The sequence below is a fragment of the Cervus canadensis genome, chromosome 9 (genome assembly GCF_019320065.1).
Source record: "Cervus canadensis isolate Bull #8, Minnesota chromosome 9, ASM1932006v1, whole genome shotgun sequence".
Classification (NCBI taxonomy): domain Eukaryota; kingdom Metazoa; phylum Chordata; class Mammalia; order Artiodactyla; family Cervidae; genus Cervus; species Cervus canadensis.
This window is the reverse complement of record NC_057394.1, coordinates 66,881,152-66,902,538: the sequence shown is the minus strand read 5'-3', so window position 1 is coordinate 66,902,538 and position 21,387 is coordinate 66,881,152. Positions and strand designations below refer to the sequence as shown.

Below are 21,387 nucleotides of genomic sequence, written 5' to 3'. Positions count from 1 at the left end.
ATTTTGGAGAAAAATTTTTCTTTTTTAAAAAATTCCTGTAGACTATATCTTCAATCATAACAAATTCTTTCAAGATATTCTGAAGCCTTTAAACACCTACTACTCTGCAAAGATAGGTATGATTTGCAACTGTCTTCTTTTCTTTTTAAAGATTTATTCATTCAAGTCAAGATAATGGTTTTACCAAAAGGATTTTAACTATACAAAGCTAACAATGATATATTTAGCATAAGCTCAACACTTTCTTTTGGACAATCATATAAAGAACAATATGAATACTTAGAATCATTAAATTGTATGTAGGAAAAAATGTTTACAAAATTATAAAAGTTCTCTTGACTCAGTAATTCTGTTTTTAGTAAACAATCTTGAGGAAATACTAAGGGAGAGATGGCATTTCTCATAACAGTGAATAATTGGGAAAAACTGAAAGGCCCAACTTTAGGGAGATGGTTAAATAAATTATTGTTTATTGACTAAACTGCAGCCATTAGAATGCTATTTTCCAAAAAATTAATTACAGGAAAAAATGCTGGCTAACATAATATCCAGTGAAAAGCCAAGTATGTGTATTTTTATATCATAGGCATTCTACTTAGAAAATATACACATATTTATGTAGAAAAAAGACCTCTGTCCATGGGATTTCCCAGACAAGAATATTGAAGTGGGTAGCTATTCCCTTCCCCAGGGGATATTTCCAACCCAGGGATCAGACCTGGTCGCCTACATTGCAGGAGGATTCTTTACCAGTTGAAACTCCAAGGAAGGTCAACTGAAAGGAAACCCACCAATACATTAGTGATTGAGGTTATATTATTATGTAATATAGTGGTATAATATAACATTATATTGAGGCTAACTGTGGGTGATGGATATGTATGTAAGATTCATTTTTGGTTTAATTTTTTTTGTATTTACCAGATTTTCTGCAATGAGAATGTTTAAAATTTATAATCAGACACATGTACAGGGGGGACACAGGTACACCCGTGGCTTATTCATGTCAATGTATGGCAAAAACCACCACAGCATTGTAAAGTAATTAGCCTCCAATTAAAATAAATAAGTTAATTTAAAAAATTTACAATCATAAAAAAGAGTTACTTTAAATATGCCTAACACAATATTTACAGTTATTACACAGCAGATGGTGACTGCAGCCATGAAATTAAAAGACGCTTGTTCCTTGGAAGAAAAGTTATGACCAACCTAGAGAGCATAATAAAAAGCAGAGACATTACTTTGCCAGCAAAGGTCTGTCTAGTCAAGGCTATGGTTTTTCCAGTAGTCATGTATGGATGTGAGAGTTGGACTATAAAGAAAGCTGGGCACTGAAGAATTGATGCTTTTGAACTGTGGTGTTGGAGAAGACTCTTGAGAGTCCTTTGGACTGCAAGGAGATCCAACCAGTGCATCCTAAAGGAAATCAGTCCTAATATTCACTGTCTGGAAGGACAGATGCTGAAGCCAAAACTCCAATACTTGGGCCACCTGATGGGAAGAACTGACTCATTTGAAAAGACCCTGATGCTGGGAAAGATTGAAGGTGGGAGGAGAAGGGGATGAGAGGATGAGATGGTTGGATGGCATCACTGACACAATGGACATGAGTTTGAGTAAACTCCGGGAGTTGGTGATGGACAGGGAAGCCTGGCGTGCTCTAGTCCATGGGGTTGCAAAGAGTCTGACACGACTGACCGACTGAACTGAAGTGAACTCAACACTGTCAGATTCTTACGTTATGATAAAACATTGAAAGCTTTATATTTCTCCTGAGATGGCTTCCTATACATGTTTATTTCCTGATTTTGTATGTCCACTTGACTGGATAGACCACAGAATTTTCTGGAAGAGTTCCATAAATCCTTCAGACCAATAAAGCACTTTCCATGTCCCGCTTTGTTGGGTCCTCAATCCCAGTTAGAACAGACTGGAGCTGTGGGTGGGGAGGGCAGGAAGGACTGGTGACCGAGTTCAGTGAAGAGAGTTTAGTAGCTGTGGTTATGGCAGGTCATGGGTTTCAATCCCAACTGCGTCTGTCATAGCCGCCACCTCTCTGCGGCTCTGTTTCCATGCGTGGATTAACTGACATAATGGAGGTTAGCGTGATGTCTGGCACTATAGTAAGCACTCAGTAAAAGTTAGCTTTTGTGTATGTGCTGCGCATGCATGCTCACTTGGTTGCTTAGTCGTGTCTGACCCCCATGGACCAAAGCCCTCCAGGGGCCTCTGTCCATGGGATTTCCCAGGCAAGAATATTGGAGTGGGTAGCAATTCCCTCCTCGAGGGGATATCTTCCCAACCCGGGGATCGAACCCCCTGTCCCCCTGTCTCCTGCATTGCAGGCAGATTCTTTACCACTGAGCCACCAGGGAAGCCCATAAAAGTTAGCTTTTACTGAACTTCAAAAGAAGTAGAACCCTTTCATCAACTCTGCAGGCAAGAGTTAGAACAATCTTAGCAGGTGTAGCCAACTAGTTGCCCTCTTGGTAGGAAGGAAGCAATTAACAGGTTGACTCTTTGTGTTTTGTTATTGCGGGTGAGGAGGGAGGCGGGGCTCAGAAAGCCCCATAAGGGCTGTGCCCGGGGAAGCACAGAGCTGGAGGCGCCAGATCAAGTGTTGTAAAAGAGGATTCAATTTTGGAGGGGCAGTTTAGGGACAGAATTGGGCGGAGCTAGGTGACAAATGTTTTAGGGACAGCCGACTGGGAGTGTGAGAGCTGCTCGCGTTCCTGAGTCCCAGACATCTTGGCCCAATGCACAAGGAGAGAAGGCCACCCCTGCTGTGGTCACTCTCCCCCCCCTCTCCAGCACAATGCTTCCTTCTTCTGAACCTGCCTCTCAGGGAGGGTGTTCAGTTCAGTTCAGTCGCCCAGTCGTGTCTGACTCTTTTCGACCCCATGAATCGCAGCACGCCAGGCCTCCCTGTCCATCACAAACTCCCGGAGTTTGCTCAAACTCATGCCCATCAAGCCGGTGATGCCATCCAGCCATCTCATCCTCTGTCATCCCCTTCTCCTCCTGCCCTCAATCCCTCCCAGCATCGGGGTCTTTTCCAACGAGTCAACTCTTCACATGAGGTGGCCAAAGTATTGGAGTTTCAGCTTCAGCATCAGTCCTTCCAATGAACACCCAGGACTGATCTCCTTTAGGATGGACTGGTTGGATCTCCTTGCAGTTCAAGGGACTCTCAAGAGTCTTCTCCAACACCACAGTTCAAAAGCATCAATTTTTTGGCGCTCAGCTTTCCTCACAGTCCAACTCTCACATCCATACATGACCACTGGAAAAACCGTAGCCTTGACCAGACTTTGTTGGCAAAGTAATGTCTCTGCTTTTTAATATGCTCTCTAGGTTGGTCATAACTTTCCTTCCAAGGAGCAAGCATCTTTTAATTTCATGGCTACAGTCACCATCTGCAGTGATTTTGGAGCTCAAAAAAATAAAGTCTGACACTGTTTCCACTGTCCCCCAATCTATTTCCCATGAGGTGATGGGACCAGATGCCATAGAGGAATAGATAATTCTGGTCACACTGATGAACTACTTAACCTAGGGGGAATAGGCAGTACCCTCCTCCCACCCCTCACCAGGGTGGAGTGTCAGGGACAAGCCGTGGAAAGCGTCACTCCTTCACTTTTTGCTGCCAAGGGTGATAGATGCTATTTCATTTGTTCAAAAGTGTGTTAGTGTGCACTCAGGGGAAATGAAGCAGTGAGAAGTATCCAGGGTGGCAAAAAAGTCAGGAATTTGACATTTGTGTTTTTGAATTGCTTAGAAAAAAATTAGTTCCCTGAATAGTTTGTAAAAGAGGATCCTTGTTCTCTGTGATGAGAAAATTTGAATTAAAAAGAAAAGTGACACGCTTTGGTAATACAGCATCGGAGAGTGAATTTTAGAGAAATCAAATTTCCTTCTTAAGGACGTCTGGGGAGTTCTGCTGGTTCTCAGCAGAACCAAGCAGCAGAATGAGGCTAAAATCAGTCTGATCATTTGCCACCTCACTGGCAGCTCAGTGGGATGGGAGAAAGGTGGTCAGCTCAAAGCCACCATTTGGCTTGGCCCATATGCAGTGGGTCAGGGACAAATTTCAGCCTGGGTTGACTTTATTTATTTAATTACTTTTTAATCTTTGCTTTTACATTTCTTATTGAAGTATAGCTATACAATATTATATAAGCTACAGGTGTACAATAGAGTTAGTTACAGTTTTTATATTTATATATAATTTGTATATATTATAAGCTACAGGTGTACAATAGTTACAATTTATATATTTATATATAATTTGCATATATTATAATATATTCTCCATTTATAGTTGTTATAAAATAATGGCGATATTCCCTGTGTTGTACAGCATATGCTTGCAGCTTATTTTATACCTAACAGTTTATGCTTCCTGGCTGACTTTAAATAGTGCCTGTTCCAGCTGCCAGGCACTCATTCTCATTCTCCAGTCTGAATTTAGTTGTAGTATCCTTTTGTGTGATCAGTTGCTCAGTTGTGTCCGACTCTTTGCGACCCCATGGACTGTAACCCACCCAGATCTTCTGTCCATGGGATTCTCCAGGCAAGAATACTGGAGTGGGTAGCCATTCCCTTCTCCAGGGGATCATTCTGACCCAGGGATCAAACCTGCAACTCTTATGTCTCCTGCATCTTTTTATCTCTGGTAAATAAGAATTGTTTTTCCAGTAAGAATCTGACATCAAAGGCCAGGATAATAATCCAGGAAAACTCAGGCCTCTCATGGAAATGGTGAAGAATTGGTAGAGGAGGGTGACTTGACTTAGGAAAATATCTTATTTCCGTGGTTTGTAAATTGTGAGACAGGCAAGGTCTTACCTGCTCCCTGCCTCCAGGCCTTTCCTTTCATCTAGAACTCTCCCTTCAGATTGTAATGAAATACTTTGCATTTGAAAAAGCTCATCCTACTGAATACTAACTTCTTTGGGATTTCAAGACTTTTTCTTTAAGAACTCTCTGTTAAAATGCATGGGATTCCCAGGTGGCTCATTGATAAAGAATCTGCCTGCCAATGCAGGAGACTTGTGTTCGATCCCTGGGTTGGAAAGGTCCCCTGGAGGAGGAAATGGCAACCCACTCCAGTATTCTTGCCTGGAAAATTCCATAGACAGAGGAGCCTGGTGGGCTATAGTCTGTGGGGTCGCAAAATTGGATATGACTGAGCATGTTCACACATTAAAATGCAAGCATTCCAGGAAGGAGTCAAGTCTGCAGTGTTGACAGTTAATACTTTATCAGTATCAGTCAGAATCACTTTAGCAAACATTTACTGAGTCCTTTCTACCTACTTATTTGTATATTTATTTGTTCATTTGTCTGTTTATTTAAAGTCGGGTTTATTGAGGTATAATTTACGTACAGTCAAGTTTATGCTTTTAATGTTCCACGCCTTTTGGGAAAAATACAGCAGTAATGTAACTAACCCTACAATCGAGGTGTTAAACATTTCACTTTGGGGATGGTCCCAGTGCCTGGCAACAATGCACCTGTTTTCTGTCCCCATTAGTTTTGCCTTTTCCAGTCTTTATTATTATTTTTTAAATGTTTTATTGGAGGATAGTTGATTTGCAATGTTGTTAGTTTCTGCTGTACAGCAAACTGAATCAGTTATACATACACAAATCCACTCTTTTTTAGATTCCTTTCCCATACAGGACATTACAGAGTACTGGGTACTGAGTACAGAGTACTGGGTACTGAGTACAGAGTACTGAGTACTGAGTACAGAGTACTGAGTACAGTTCCCTGTGCTATTCAGTAGATCCTTGTTAGTTATCTGTTTTATATACAGTACTGTGTGTATGTCGATCCCAAACTCTCAGTTTATCCCTCCCTTAGCCCTCCACGTCTGCTGTCCCCCTGGATAACCATAAGTTTGTTTTCTGTTAATACATCTGTGCCAGTCCTTATTATTTATAAAAATAAAACACCTTCTCCTTAAAAAATGACCCCAAACTGTATTTGACTCTGTTTGCAGTCTAGCTTCTTAGCCATTTCCCTTGGGGAGAGTATGGATAACCTTTCAGACTCATTTCCAGTCTCTATAGCCAGCCAAGCACTTGTTAACCGGGGAGCCAGTGAATGGGAGCTGGGAAGGAGAGAGGAGAACCAGGCAGGATGGGCATGTTGGGGGTGGGGCTGCTGATTTAGGAAGTACTCAGTAAGTCACTACACACTACCCTTCAAGCTGCAGACTTTCAAAGATGCAAACATGCAAAGATGCATCAATGTCAGGCATGAGTGAAATTCCAGCTTACCCTCCTATTGCTGACGACCCTTCAGCTCTACCATCTCCCATCTCCTCTCCTCCAGTTGGTAACTCTTCTTGCCTGTTCACTTGATGCCAGCCCCTATATGCCAGCTGCTGTATTGTGCTACTATACTTTTCAAGGCACTGGACTGTAAGATTAAAAATGTTTTCCTTATTTTTTATGTTTGTTTTTTAATGTATTATTTGTGTGAAAAGTATTATAAACCCATTACATTACAGTAGTATATAGCCAATTGTGTTAGTTGGGTACCAAGGCTAACTTTGTTGGACTGAATGAACAAATTGGACTTATGAACGCACTCTGGAAAGGGAACTTGTTCACATGTGGGGAACTTACTGTACTCATCTGGCCGCCAGCACTGCAGGTGGGCAAGTCACAGAGCGCCCTTCACCCGGGCTCCTGTTGGCCCTCTCATCCAAAAAAAATAAAGCCAGGTCAGAGGCAGACTGTCAGCTTTATGAGGATGGATCCCGTCTCTTGATCTCTATCATCCCTTTTACCCATTTGGTGGCATCTGCTACGAGTGACTCTGCCCGTGGTGGGTCAAGGACAGAGGAGGGTAGAATCACTTCCATATTTCTGGCCGCAGAGACTGGGTAGGTGATGGTGCCAGGAATAAGGGAGGAAAATGAGGAGAAATAATATTTTTTGCACTTCTTCCATGTCGCAAGCACACATGATTTCATTTAGTCCTCTCGTGCATCAGATGAGCCTCTGAGCCAGACACCAGTCCACGCCAGCTCTGTTCTCCCACCCCATGTTGTGCAGCATCAGTCGTGACTGTGACCGTCAGTTTACCCCTTAACTCCTTCCTCACCCTCCCTTCCTTTCCTCCTCACTGCTCTGTCTTCATTCAGTCTCATCATCTCTTGTCTGGATGCTTGCAATCATGTATTAGGATTCTCTCCACTCCAACCTGGTCCTCATTTATCCCTTTTGTGGCTACCAAAGTTATTTTTCCCAAATGCAAATCGGATCTTATTTGTCCCCTGCTTAGATTTCCTCTGTGACTTCCCATTATCCTCAGTGAAAAGTGACAACTCTGACTCCTGGTAAACAAGGACCCCTGATCCAGTGCAAGCCCCTTTCCCTACCTCCTCTATTGCACCCAGAAATCTGCTGGTGGCCCTAGGCGACCATGCTAGTTCATGCTCATCTTCTCCTCCTCCCTTTCCTAGCCGTTCCCTGGACTGCGTGGATCTTTCTTGTCTAGATGCAGTATTACCCTCTCCTGTTCCCTCTCCAAAGACACTGTTGACCCCTCCTTCCCCTGTTCTTCACGGCATCCTGACAGTGTTCTGTTAACAGCCCTTGTGTGTGCGTGTGTGAGCAGTCACTTCCGTCATGTTCGACTCTTTGCGACCCTATGGACTGTAGCCTGCCAGGCTTCTCTGTCCATAGCGATTCTTGACGAAAGAATACTTGGGTGGGTTGCCATGCCCTCCTCCAGGGGATCTTCCCGACCCAGGGATTGAACTCGAGTCTCTCATGTCTCCTGCATTGGCAGGTGGGTTCTTCACCACCAGTGCCACCTGGGAAGCCCCATTACAGCCCTTACCAGAGTTTATTGCACTCATGTGCTCACATCTCTGCCTTGAAATCACTCTTTTCCCTGCCTTTCTGCAATACAATTCTTAGTAACTGACAAAATCCCATTTTGTTTTACTTTTTTTAAAGGATTTTAAAAAACCACTTATTTTTATATATTTATTTGGCTTTGCTGAGTGTTAGTTGCAGCACAAAGGACCTTTGATCTTTGTTGTGGCATGCAGGAATTTTAGTTACGGCATACAAACTCTTAGTTGTGGCATATGGGATCTAGTTCCCTGACCAAGGGTCAAACCTGGTCCCCTGCATTGGGAGCATGGAGTCTTAGCCACTGGACCACCAGGGAAGTCCCTCAAGGACCTTAAATTCTTGCTTTCCACAACATGACTATCTCAAAGAGTTAAAGCTTGAACCTAGAAAACTGGCTGATACTCAAGCCCATGCTGCTTCTACAGCATAAACTGTAGAAGCACATTTGGGAAGAAAGATGATTTTACTGGGGGTGTGTTGTATTTGAGATGCCTGGGGTCACTGGGGTGACTGTGTGCAGTAGACAATTGGAAAGGAGAGTGTGCACTCGGAAAGCAGTTTGGGGTTGGTTTTCAGTAAATAACTGTTTGGTAGACCTGAAGCACTCTTAGCTTTGGAGGCTCTTTTCCACATCATATAAAATATATCAAAATAACTCATGTACAATGTTTTAAATAGGTAATCATATGAGTTACATTGCAGACCACTCACATGATTTAAAGACTTGATTAAACATTAAATTTTTTTTTCTCGTGTTTGGCTGCACTGTGGGGGCATGCAGGATCTTAGTTCTCCCACCTGGGATTGAACCTGTGCCACCTGCAGTGGAAGAGAGCTGTCTTAACCTCTGGACTGCCAGGGAAGTCCCTGATTAAACATTTATTCATTTCAGTTTTCAGTTTCCCCCCCTTCCTTTTTCTTTTCCTTCCTCCTTCCCCTTTTCTCTCAAAAATTTCCTTGACATTTGAAAAGAGATGGTACTTCTTATACCAGCACCCAATAAGCTGTCCCAAATAAAGAGAGGTATGCCAATAAAGGTATTTAGACTCCTCTGTAAACTCAGTTTCAAGGCAAATCTCCTACTTCTCACTGTAGAGAAATTCTGGTGTCTCTGCTGGGTTTGAATCAGTGATGTTCCTTTGTCAAATGAGAAGAGGGCTGAGAAAATCCAACAGAACCCTAACATTTGAAGTATCTGGCAGAGGAATAGGGGTCTGGGGAGAGGGCCAAGAGGCTAGAGGTATACCAGATAGTAAAGAGTGGAGGGTTCCTAAAAGGGAAAAGGTCAGTAGAAAGAGGGGTTTGGTATGAAAAAAATGGAAAATAGTTCATTGATAGGCAATTTAGGAGCCATTGGTGGGCAGAGCTAGGTCATCTCAAGATGGCACGGGAGAGGGAGCTAATTGAGCAGACCAAGTGTAGACAATATTTTAAAGACACTAGACTATTAAGGGAAGAAAGGAGAGATAAAGGGCATAACTAGATGCAATTGCAGTTTGCTTTGATTTGCGATGGGGAAGCCAAAAGGTGCTCAAGGAGGCTGAGGGGAAGGGGCCAGTGGAAAGCATGGGCATGGGTCATGGGAAGCATGAGTTATCCAGACTCAGCTCCGGCCAACCCGTTTATTTCTACTCAGTCCCATTGCTCCTGTACTCAAGGACATTGCTCCAGTAATGTTCTTTTTCTGTCATCTCACAGTAAACCTCTTTCGAGGTGTTGTGTTGAGAAGGAAAAGAGAAAACCAGGCAATGGCTTGAAAGGGGAACATGAATTCTAAAGATTTTGTTTTTAAGATGAGAGAAATCTCCGTGGGTTTGTATGTGGCTGGGAAAGATCCAGGAAAAGAAAAAAACCTGTGAAAAAAAGAAAAGTGAAAGTGTTAGTCACTCAGCTGTATCGGACTCTGCAACCCCACGGATTGATGCTTCCCTGGTGGCTCAGACGATAACGGATCTGCCTGCAATGCAGGGAACCTGGGCTTGATCCCTGGGTCAGGAAGATCTCCTGGAGAAGGGAATGGCAACCCACTCCAGTATTCTTGCCTGGAGAATCCCATGGACAGAGAAGCCCTGTGGGCTACAGTCCATGGGGTTGCAAAGAGTCATACATGACTGAATGAAGAACACTTCCACTTTTCATTTTTTCACAAGTTTTTTTCCCTTTTTCCTGGATCTTTCCCAGCCACATACAAACCCACTAAGATTTCTTTCATCTTAAAAACAAAATCTTTGGAATTCATGTTCCCCTTTCAAGCCATTGCCTGGTTTCTCTTTTCCTTCTCAACACAACACCTTGAAACAGGTTTACTGTATTCATTGTCTCTAACTCCTCATCTCCCATTCTTTCCTCCATTAACTCTAGTGAGTGCTGGTGGGGTCGGGGGGTGTGCCCCCCCCCCACCTTTCTGTTAAAAGTTCCCCGTCAAGGTTATTGAAGACATCAGGTGGCTAAATTCAACAGTCAGTGAAGAGTCCTCATTTCCTGCTGGTGTATTTGCAGCATTTGACAGGTGTGATCACCCTTATCCTGACATACTCTGTTCACTTGAGCTCCAGTCCTTGGTCCTCTTGTCTTTTTTGGTCTATACCCACTTCTACGGTGATTTCACCCTAATCTCCTGACTTAAATACTAGTCTGGACTTCTCCCCAGGGCTCCAACTTCATGTTCAACTTCTCCACTTGGATGTCTAATGAGCATTCAAAACAGAGCTCCTGAGAGACCACCCCATACCTGATCCTTCCAAGATCTTACTCATCCCAGCAGATAACAACTCCATCCTTGAAACTGTCAAAGCCCAACGTTTCAAGGTTCTCTTTGACTCTTCTCTTATTCTCATTGGAGAAGGAAATGGCAACCCACTCCAGTACTCTTGCCTGGAAAATCCCATGGACAGAGGATCCTGGTAGGCTACAGTCCATGGGGTCGCAGAGTTGGACACGACTTATTCTCATGCCCTGCGTCTATTAATTAGTAAGTACTGTTGGCGTCCATTCAAAATATAGCCAGCATCTGATCACTTCCTACCACCTCCACTGCTAACACCCTAGTGACTAGGGTCTTTCCAGACCACCATCATCTTTCACCTGGATTTGCTGCCTCAGCCTCCTAGCTGGGTTCCCTCCCTCTACCCTTGTGTTTGTCAATCTAGTCTCAGCACAGCAGCCGGGATGTTCCTATTAAAGTGTAATTCAGGGACTTCCCTCATGGTCCAGTGGTCAAGAATCCACCTTCCAATGCAGGGGACATGGGTTCAATCCCTGGACAGGGATCTAAGATCCCACATGCAATTAAGGCCACATGTTGCAACCACTGAGCCTGACTAGAGAGAATCCTGAGCGCTGTAATGAAGAGCCCATGTGCTGCAACTAAGACCCAAGACAGCCAATAAATACATAAATACATTAAAAAAATAAAAGTGCAATTCAGATCACATTACTCCTCTGGCCAAAACCTCCCGTGGCTTCCCAGATCACTCAAAAGAAAAGCCAGTTTTGCCATGATTTCCTTTCATTGGCTCCTTCACATACCTTGAGCGCACATTTGTTTTACTCCAAGGCCTTTGTACTTACTACTTCTTCTGCCTGAAATGTTCACTCCCTTGCCTCCTGCAGGGTTTTAAGCATCACCTTCTTAGGGTGACACCAACCCCTCTATTCGAAGTTGCAGCATTCTTTCCTGGATACATGACTTTCTATCCTCTGCTTTGTCTTTTCCTCAGGGAAAGGACTTCTATTTTATCCCCTGTGATTGATCCAGCACCTAGGCCCTTGCTTGGCACTTAAGATATTGAACGAATGAGAGCGATCCCACTGGAGGACAGAGGGATTATTAATAGATGAAGGCTCAGAAGGGAGCACGTGGAAAGACAGATGTAAAAAAAAACACTACATTTTTATCTAAAGAGACAGGGCAGAGTAGGGAATCAAGAAAACTCCTGATACCATCATTTGCACGTCGACTGAAGCAGATCAATACCAGTATGTCACCTTTCCTATGCATTTCTATTTTTTAAGGCTTTTATCTCTAATTGTGGTGGGACAAAAACTTTGTCCCTCTGTTAAAGGAATTGCACGTGCTATTAAGAAGATTGGTGGAGATTTACTCACAAAGCACAGAAGCCTTCTTGACCTTGACATTGTCTTACACCTGAGGTAAACCAGCTTTATTCTTGAAGACCTGTCATCCTGAAGCATAAAACAAGTCTTCTTTTTATTACCATTATTATTAGTAGTAGTAGTGTTGGCTTGCCCAGTTGTGAGGCTGCACTCTAGACATTCTAAGCACTGGTCCCATTGTATCCTTTCCAGCTTTGGACCCAAGACTCATCATATCCTGAGGAATCAGAGCTAACGTTGCTAATCTCTTTTTCTTCTCTGAGTGTCCCTTTCTTCCCCTTCAACATGAAAGTCCTGCTGATAATCCCCACCAACAATCACAAGCCCCAAATCACAGATTTTCTTTGACCTCAGGTCTTTAACACTTAACCCTAAGGGAAGTGAGCAATTACATAACTGCTCAAGGACAACTGTAGGGGTAGGGGATAGCAAAGATGGAAGGAGAGACAACCACGAAGAAGACTGCATGCCTAAAGGAGTAAGCAGGAAACTGAGGAAGCTTGTCTGTGCTTGATTTTCTTTATCAGATTAATTTTATTCTAAGTTTTATCTAAGTATAACCATGAACCCTCCATAAGAGCTAAACATGTATAAGCCCCTTACGACATTGGTTTCATTACTTTGCACTCATCCTTCATATTCTTGAGACTGCATAGCTTTTGCAACTAGAAAATAAAGAGGGAGTATTTTCAGGAAACCAATGACAAGCATGGTCTTCCGTGGATGAGGTGAATTCATAAAGTTCAAAGGATTTTAACCCTTACTTCATCAGCAGATTACCACGTACTTAGCAGGTTTCTGCTGTGAATGACTTGTATTGCTACCGAAGATAGATCATTTTGACCTTTTCATACTTCTGTTTGTTTGAACATAGTAACAAATGGGCTTCCCTGGTGGCTCAGTTAGATCCCCTGGAGAAGGAAATGGCAACCCACTCCAGTATCCTTGCCTGAAAAATTCCATGGACAGAGGAGCCTGGTGGGCTACAGTCCATGGGGTCACAAAGAGTCGGACATGACTGAGCGGCGTCACTCACTTCACTGGTGGCTCAGTGGTAAAGAATCTACCTGCCAATTCAGGAGACACAGCTTCGATCCCTGGGTCCGGAAGATCCCCTGGAGAAGGAAATGGCAATCCAATCCAGTATTGTTGCCTGGGAAATCCCATGGACAGAAGAACCTGGTGGGTACAGTCCATGAGATTGCAAAAGAGTCAGACACAACTTAGCGACTAAACAACAACAAAGGAGTAGCAAATAGGGATGAGATGAATGTGAGACATCATGGTGGTAAAATAAAGCAACAGGTATGCAGGTATCCTAGTTGAGGTTGGAAAGAACTGAAATGATGCAATATCAAAGTTCTAAAATTTTCAGTGTGTTTTGGTGATGCACCATAAGGACCTATATTAAAGGACTTTTCAATGAACTTGGTTTGGGGTCCACTCTAGTAGTTTTGATGCCAAATAGATTTTGACCTTTAGGTCTCTCAGTTTCAGAGAAGAAAATTCTTGGAAGAGGTACCTTCAAAAGGATCAATTAGACAATTCAGGCTACACATCCTTTCTTTGAATTCTGGTAATATCACAGGAACACCCTGTGGTTGCTACTTGCTATGCAAAGCCTGCATGGTAGACCTAAAAAGATTGTTCTATTGACAGTACAGTGTGACCATCATAGTCAAGTCCCTTAAAAACATACCAGATCAGAGTTTTCACATAACCCACAATTTATTACTCTGTGCTGCCTCTTTTATGGAAAATGAGAAGTTCATTTTTAAAACTCCTACTTATAAAGGGTTATAAAGGTTGTATATTTCAGTTTTAAATACTGAGATTCTATTCTGTAAGAATAGGACACAGAACAATAGTCTTAAGTCCCTAATTGTATAAAATGGAGGCATATTAAAGATTAACCTCATTTGCTTTCTTACGGTGGCCCATGTTTTATTTCTAATATTCTTTCCTAGTTAGATGTGGTCAAGATACTGGAGTTCATTCTATACCATGTAGCTGTAAGTCCCACAGGTTGTTCCCACTGGCGGTGGGTGGCTCTGAGTTACTGGTTTTGGTCACTTCATACTCATATGTAAGCCATATTATTAATCTCAAGACGATATGGGGTCAAACACACACATTCAATGTTGGATTTGGACCTTGGGTTCTCTGCAGGATTTGAAATGTGAAATTTAATCTTTCAGTATTATATAAAGGAAAAACAATATTGTTTCTTGTACAAATACAGCCTGAATAAAATTTGAAACTTCAGCTTCCTAGCACTAAGCGCCCTCCCCCCATTAAAACATGGTTTCTTATCAAAAGAAATAAACTTGGAAAAGTCAGTTTGGTTCTAGAGAAATCCTGTGGTTTCTTCTTATATTGTATACGTGTTGAATGAGGGACTTGTTGAAAGGCATTGATCCCAAAATAACAAAAGAAGAATGGAGGAGAATTTATTATTCCCAATGTTCTCTTCACTCTTCTTTCTAAGAGTTGGAAGGAGGGCAGTTTCTGTCTGCATCAGACAGAAAACCAAATAGGTAAATTAGTTGGACATGCTTACTATTAATACTTTAAAGTAGCCCAAAGTCCAGGTTTCCCTGGAGAAATGCCCCAGTGAATATGTTAGGATTCTACAGACAAGTAAAATAGGGAATCCACTTCTCATGGCTCTGGCCACATAAGACTTAGAAACAACAACAAAATGAGAAGCTACCTCTTGTCTCGTTTTCCCAGGGCTAAATGAAGCCTTAATTATCTCCTGTTTCCAGCTTTGTGTATAGCACCCACATTGCAGCTATTGCTTCTCTAAGCAGTCTACCCTCTCACCCCTACAGGGCAGGGCTTTAGGCTTGATTTCTGACCCTAAATGAGCATTTGAGATGTGAAGGACAATATATCACAGGAATGGACTTTCCAGTGAAAAGGAAACTTATCCTTTCAAATGAATTTAGATTTTACTTTCCTCTCCCCTGTCTCTAACTGTTTAGAAATGTTTAGTTTATTTTAAGAAAGTTTGCACTTGTATGTCAGTAACAAAGACTCTCAGTTGAGACTTGAAAAATACTTTCATGTCCCAACTTTTAAAGGAAATTTGGAGTCAACTCTCCATGAACTTGGGAGTAACTAGTTAGTCCAGTGGTTCTTGGGTTCCTTAGACTCAGAACCTTCCTTTAAAGAACCACACATTTTGAGATATCCCTTTCCTATTCTGAAATGAAATTCACAGGTAAGGCAATCTAACTATACAGATTAAAAAAAAATGTGAAATACCAACTGTCATATGAAAGAGAAATATAAAGAATATAACCTGATATGTATGTTAACATGTACATGGCTAAACTGGAAGATAAATTCTACAAATTTCCAAAACACTTTATTGGGAGGAGAACTAAGCTGGGTGAGACCACTTAGTGCTCTGTTCTCACTGGTGCTGGGTGGTGCAAGAAGTGATTGACAAGTAGGTTCTCTGTGACTTAGAGCAGGTTACTTTTTTCTCTGAGCTGGAGTGTCCTCATACTGAAATGCGAGCACTACTTATTTCACAGGAATGCTTCCTGTCTCACTTAACACTACATTCGAAGCACTTAGAAACACATAGCCCATAGTAGGATCTCAGTGAATGTTGATTCTCATTCCCTTCTTGGAGGAGTCAAAGTGACTGTGAGTCCAAGTGTTAGTAGTCCTCTTTGCAAGGTTTACCTGGTTGGGCTTAGTGCTTTTCTACTGGGGGAAATGAGAAGTGGAGTAATTCAAAGACCAAACTGTTAAAGAAACAGTGACTTTTACTGCTCCCCACTGCTCCCGTCCCTTCTCCAAGTAGGTGAAATTAACATGGGTCAAATTGCCCTTGCTTCTCCCCAGCCCAGTCTTTTCATGCTAGGGACCTTATGCAGATTCCAACTACCTGTCACGGGAGGTAAGGGCACTTTGCAAGCTGTTGTTAGATGGTTGAGGACTGGATTGTGATTTGGAAAGCAATCTGAAGTCTCTGCTTCTCTCGGATAAAGGTTTATGAGGCTGAGCCATTTGTAGGGGCAGGTAGAGCTGGTGGAGAAGAAGAGAGGTGGTAAATAGTTTCTCCATTCTCGGCTATTTATGCTGTTAGCACCCTATGCTAACTATAAAGCAGAAACCAAGGAGGCTTTCTTTTTAATCTCTAGAAACAATGTGGCAGTTCCTTTTTAAAACTAGTAGCCTCCAAATAAAATCCTCTAAAATATTTTGGAGGTGAAACAGGCAGCTCTCTTAAGAAAACAATTCAGGCTACAGTCTATGTTTGCAGTTTGGGAAAAGATTATTTTTGTTGTTGTTTAGTGAACGGAGGGGAGATTTTAAAGTAGATGTTCTCCCCCCTGTTCATTTAGAGATCCCTGCAAACAATGATGTTTTAACCATCGTGTTTTCACGTTTTAGAAAGCATAGCAGGATGAAGTCCTTATTCTGCATTGCAAAACAAGATCCTTTAAAAATTATCTGGAGCAGCAAAATGTCATCCTCTGTTTTATACCCTCATAAACAACCTCAATTGGATGAAAAGTGCTTGTTGGGGGTGGGTGGAGGCAGGCCTCTCTGGTTACTGCCTCTTCTAGGTTTCCCTTCTCTGTCTGATTCTCCTTTTTGATAAGAGATCAGGTAACCATGACAACGCTGCACAGTGGAAGTCCTTTTATTTTTGTGCTTTACATAATTCTGAAAATAAATCTGCTACCTGTTTGACATTTGCTTCCTTTTCTTACAAACTTTTTTTTTTCCCTTTAATCTTAGCACAGTATCTCCTGAAAGAAACTTGCTACTTCAGAGGCTTTGCTCCCACCGATGTACTTCCTGTGGGTAGCAGGGTTGACTTTGCATTCTCTGGGGCTTGGATTCCCACTGGAAATTCTCCCCACACACACTTCAAACTAAATTGTACCTCTATTATCCAGTTATTGAAGAGTAGCAAGACTGTGATGGTTCATGGGGGTCTTTTCTGATTTAAGACTCACACAGTTCAAGTCTATGTCATCCAAAATGGCAGCTGTTGTTATTAGGCCAGTCCCTAGAACTCAGCATCACAGGGCTGGTTTCATAGGGATAATTCTCATAGGAATCTTCCAAAAGTCTGCAGTGGATTTGAAGCACTGGTTTTACACTCAGATTTTGACAGTGTGAAAAGACAGTTTAACCTAATCTTCCTTGAAAAATCAAGACTGGAATATAATTTAATATATGAGTCTTGACCATCTGCCCTTGCAGTGAGAGTGTGTACTGTACACACTTGGAAATGTTAGAAATTTTTTTTTGGAAATGTTAGAATTTTGTTGTTGTTGTTGTTGTTCTTCAGTCGCTCAGTTGTGTCTGACTCCTCGAAATGCTATGGACTGCAACACGCCAGGCTTCCTTGTCCTTCACTATCTCCTGGAGTTCACTCAAACTCATGTCCATTGAGTTGATGATGCCATCAACCATCTCATCCTCTGTCATCCCCTTCTACTCCAGCCCTCAATCTTTCCCGGCATCAGGGTCTTTTCCTGTGAGTCGACTCTTCACATCAGGTGGCCAAAGTATTGGCACGTCAGCATCAGCATCAGTCCTTCCAGTGAATATTCAGGACTGATTTCCTTTAGGATGGACTGGTTGGATCTCCCTGCAGTCCAAGGGGCTCTCAAGAGTCTTCTCCAACACCACAGTTCAAAAGCATCAATTCTTTGGTGCTCAGCCTTCTTTATGGTCCAACTCTCACATTCATACATGACTACCAGAAAAATTTTGAGCCATCCCCAAAGACTGATTCCTTCCTTCCTTCCTTTCTTTTTTCCTCGCTCCCTCCCTCCCTTCTCTCTTTCTTTTTGCTATCAGTGAGAAGAAAGATTTGATTCCATACTGTAAATTCTGGAGACTTCCAGACTTCCACAGTAACGAAGTCTTATCCTACAATAAAAGGAAATGACTCAGTTTTTTTTGGTTTTGTTTCCTACATTAATGGCTTCATGGAGACTCAGAAATTTGAATGCTGTATAGCTCTTGGTTGGATGAGGAAAGTATCATTAGGGTCAGAAGCAGGTCATTGTTTTGAAAGCAGACCTGTTCTTACCGTTACCCACTGACTTGGATTGTGTGCAGGCGAACTGTTATTGATTGGGTTTATTTCCCTAATGGTTGCGTTCTGCTCTCTCTCGGGATCTTTAATGTACAAGACACATAGAGCTTTCCCCTGCATGTCTGCCGATTAAGTGTTATTGAGTTTAATGAGTCTATTCAACAGCACCCAACTCTCTAGTCTTTATTCAGACAATCTCCTAGGAGTTGGAGCTCAGAGAAAGGACTGCAGAAAGAAACCTACTAATTTGTTAAATAACCTTATATTTGCTTTTAAGTTCAGGCTTATTCTCCCTGTGTGTAATTACATGGAGTGTAATCATATCGCTGTCATTCAAAATGACTGGACATTCAAATGACCTTTATTCAAAATGACTGGGCTAAGTTCAGGGTCTCTGTGTATACTGCAGAGGTTGTGCCTTGATTAAGGGTGGTACAGAGAGTTAGAGTGAATCCAGCCTGTGTCAGCTCAGGGGGAAGGTGCATTTTGCTAACTCCCCCAAAGACTCTGCCTATGATGGCTTTGGGTGAAGTGGTTTTGGTACCTCACTGTTCACATTCAACCACCTGGGTGAACAATGTCTCACTGTTAGGATGCTATAATGGTGAGCAGAGGAAAGGAATAAAAAGATATAAGGTGGAGGTAAAAGGAAAAATAAATGCACAGACATCTGAATATCATAACACATTATTGACTGGAGAAGTGAACGCCACAGGCATTAGTTTCTGCAAAAATCCCCTGGTCAGTGGTGTGTTAACTGTTGACTGTTAGATAACCGATATCTGGTTGAATTCCAGATTTGGTGTGACCTAGGGGGCCTCTTTGTGTTCCTTATGTCTGTGACTTTGATTCCTCATCTTTCCTACCTTGTGGAACTGCTGTGGGGCTTCCCAGGGGGCACAGTGGTAAAGAATCTGCCTGCTAATGCAGGAAACACAGGAGACTCAGGTTTGATTTCTGGGTCAGGAAGATTCCCTGGAGTAGGAAATGGCAACCCACTCCAGTATTCTTGTCTGAAAAATCCCATGGACAGAGGAGCCTGGTGGGTTACAGTCCCTGGGGTTGCAAAGAGTCAGACACAACTGAACCCACACACACCTTTCAGAACTGTTGTGAGGATTCCGTGAGATAATGAACATAGAGCTCTTGGTGCAGTGCTCAGCAAACAGTAAGTGCTCAATAAAAGTTTTCAGGATTGCCACTCCCCTCTCCCAGTCCCTGACTGGAATTTAGTCTTTACTGGCCACTTTGTAGGAGCTGATAGTCAGTCTGTGACACCACATGGGGTACAGGGCGAAGAGGAAGGGAAGCTGGAGTGTGGGGAATGAATGCAGCATACGGGATGGGACTTGAAGCATGTAGGGCTACAGGGAGATTTAATCAGCAACACATTTAACCAAGAAGAATCTTTAAAACTCAGACTAGATTTATCTAGGTTTTTGTTCTGATTATTTTTGTAAACCACATCTTATGATCCTAAATACACAAGAAATCTGCACATTTCTCTGAAGGTGGTAAAGAGTTTGCTTCTGATAATTACTGCTTGTGAATTCAAAAAGTAGAGGGCAGGTTGTATTTACATCTCTGTCTCTGACTACCAAGACTATCGCTCACATCAGAGGAGGAGTAAATCTTCTGTCCCTTGTTGTCCAGTGTGGTCATCTGACCTCAGTGTCCACTATGGGCAGTGACCATATAATACTCAAGGGAACAGGGCTGAGGCCCTCCCCTGTCCACATTTAAATACAGCATATGTATTTTTGTCTTCCAAACTTAACTGGAAACCAACTGGCTTTACAACTGGATATTTAGCCTTAATGGTTTCCCACGATCACTCTAAATGCTGTATTTATATACTATTTAAGCTCTCTAGTTAGGGGAAATTCGAGGCTCAGAAATATGCTTACTTGCTCTAAACAAAATGCCACGATGCCATCTGCAAACCCTTTGAGAACCATCTGAAGCAAATGTGTCTAACTGGGTCGAGTTCAGTACCTGGGTCGGGAAGATCCCCTGGAGAAGGAAATGGCAACCCACTCCAGTATTCTTGCCTGGAGAATCCCATGGAGAGAGGAGCCTGGCGGGAGCCCCTGGTAGGACAGAGGAGTCCATGGGGTCGCAGAGGTCACAGAGTCAGACACAACTGAAGTGACTGAGTACAGCACATAGGAATCCCTTGTTTTAAGCTAATTTGGTTGTTTTGGGATTTTTTTTTTTCCAGCCACAAGAATGACAGGGAGAGCACTGGCCCAGAGTCGGACCTGAGCTGTAGAACCTGATCTGTTTCTAACTGATCTTGGGCACAGTGTCTTCCAGCCTCAGTTTTGTCAGACGTGAAATGGGAGGTTGAGCAATTGTCTTTAACAGGGCTGGGTTCACAGTGAGGCCCAGTGTAAAATGAAAATGTAGGACCCCTTGTTCAAAAGGCAGGAGCTATGAAAGGTATGTAACATGACACTTTTCCTTTCTTCCAAGTGTTCTCAAGTTGTCTTGGTGGGTTTTGTTGTTGTTGTTATATCATGCTTGTTGTTATTGCACCGCGTGGCTTATGGGATCTTAGTTCTCTGGCTAGAGGTTGAACCTGTGCCCCTTGTAGAGGAAGGGTGGAGGAGTCTGAACCACTGGGCCACCAGGGAAGTCCCAGAGGTTTAAAATTTGCTTTTAAATTTGCTATTTAATATCATTCTAAGTGAAATCAGAATTTTAAATTATTAATGTGTATTTTATCATTTGTCTCTACATTATGCAATTTTTAAATACAAATGTGAGAGCGTTTAACTTCTGTGAAATCACGATATGTAATTAGAACATACGGGTCACATGCATATGTCTTTCATTCTTAGAATGGTGGGTACAGTGCACAAACCGAACTCAGCTGTTTTCATTTCACTTCTTGATATGAGTACCTCCGATTAACACCCTCCATCTTCACCTTACTGATGAGTAAGAAAGGATGGAAAGGAAAGGGACCCAGAGAGAGTCCTGTCTCTCCCTTTCTTCCACGTCGTCATCTTCAGTGGAAGTAGTTAGCTGATACACGGAAGTTATGCAAGTCCGAGGGGATGGGATAGGTTTTCTTGGTTGTTCCTACTTCTTAGAACTCCTTTGCCATCTTTCTGTGTTGGAAGCGAGTTCCATTTTAAATAAAAAGAGTGATATCTCGGGGGCTGTCATTCCCCTCCCTCTACCTACTTAGTTGTAGAAGGAAGCCGCTTACCTCCTGGTTCTTCTGAGCCTTGCAGAAACCCCATGCATTGTGGGTCACCAGGACTCTCTGCTTATGGGACATCAGGAGTCTTTTTGCTGTGT

The 21,387-nt window shown here is 42.5% G+C and overlaps 1 long non-coding RNA gene across 1 annotated transcript; it reads left to right on the top strand.

The window, feature by feature from the left end:
• Window positions 1–972: 972 nt before the first annotated feature.
• LOC122447438 lies at window positions 973–16,935 on the top strand. Its single transcript, XR_006271230.1, has 3 exons — window positions 973–1,102; window positions 16,160–16,166; window positions 16,925–16,935. It is a non-coding gene; the product is annotated as an uncharacterized LOC122447438 (long non-coding RNA).
• Window positions 16,936–21,387: the final 4,452 nt, after the last annotated feature.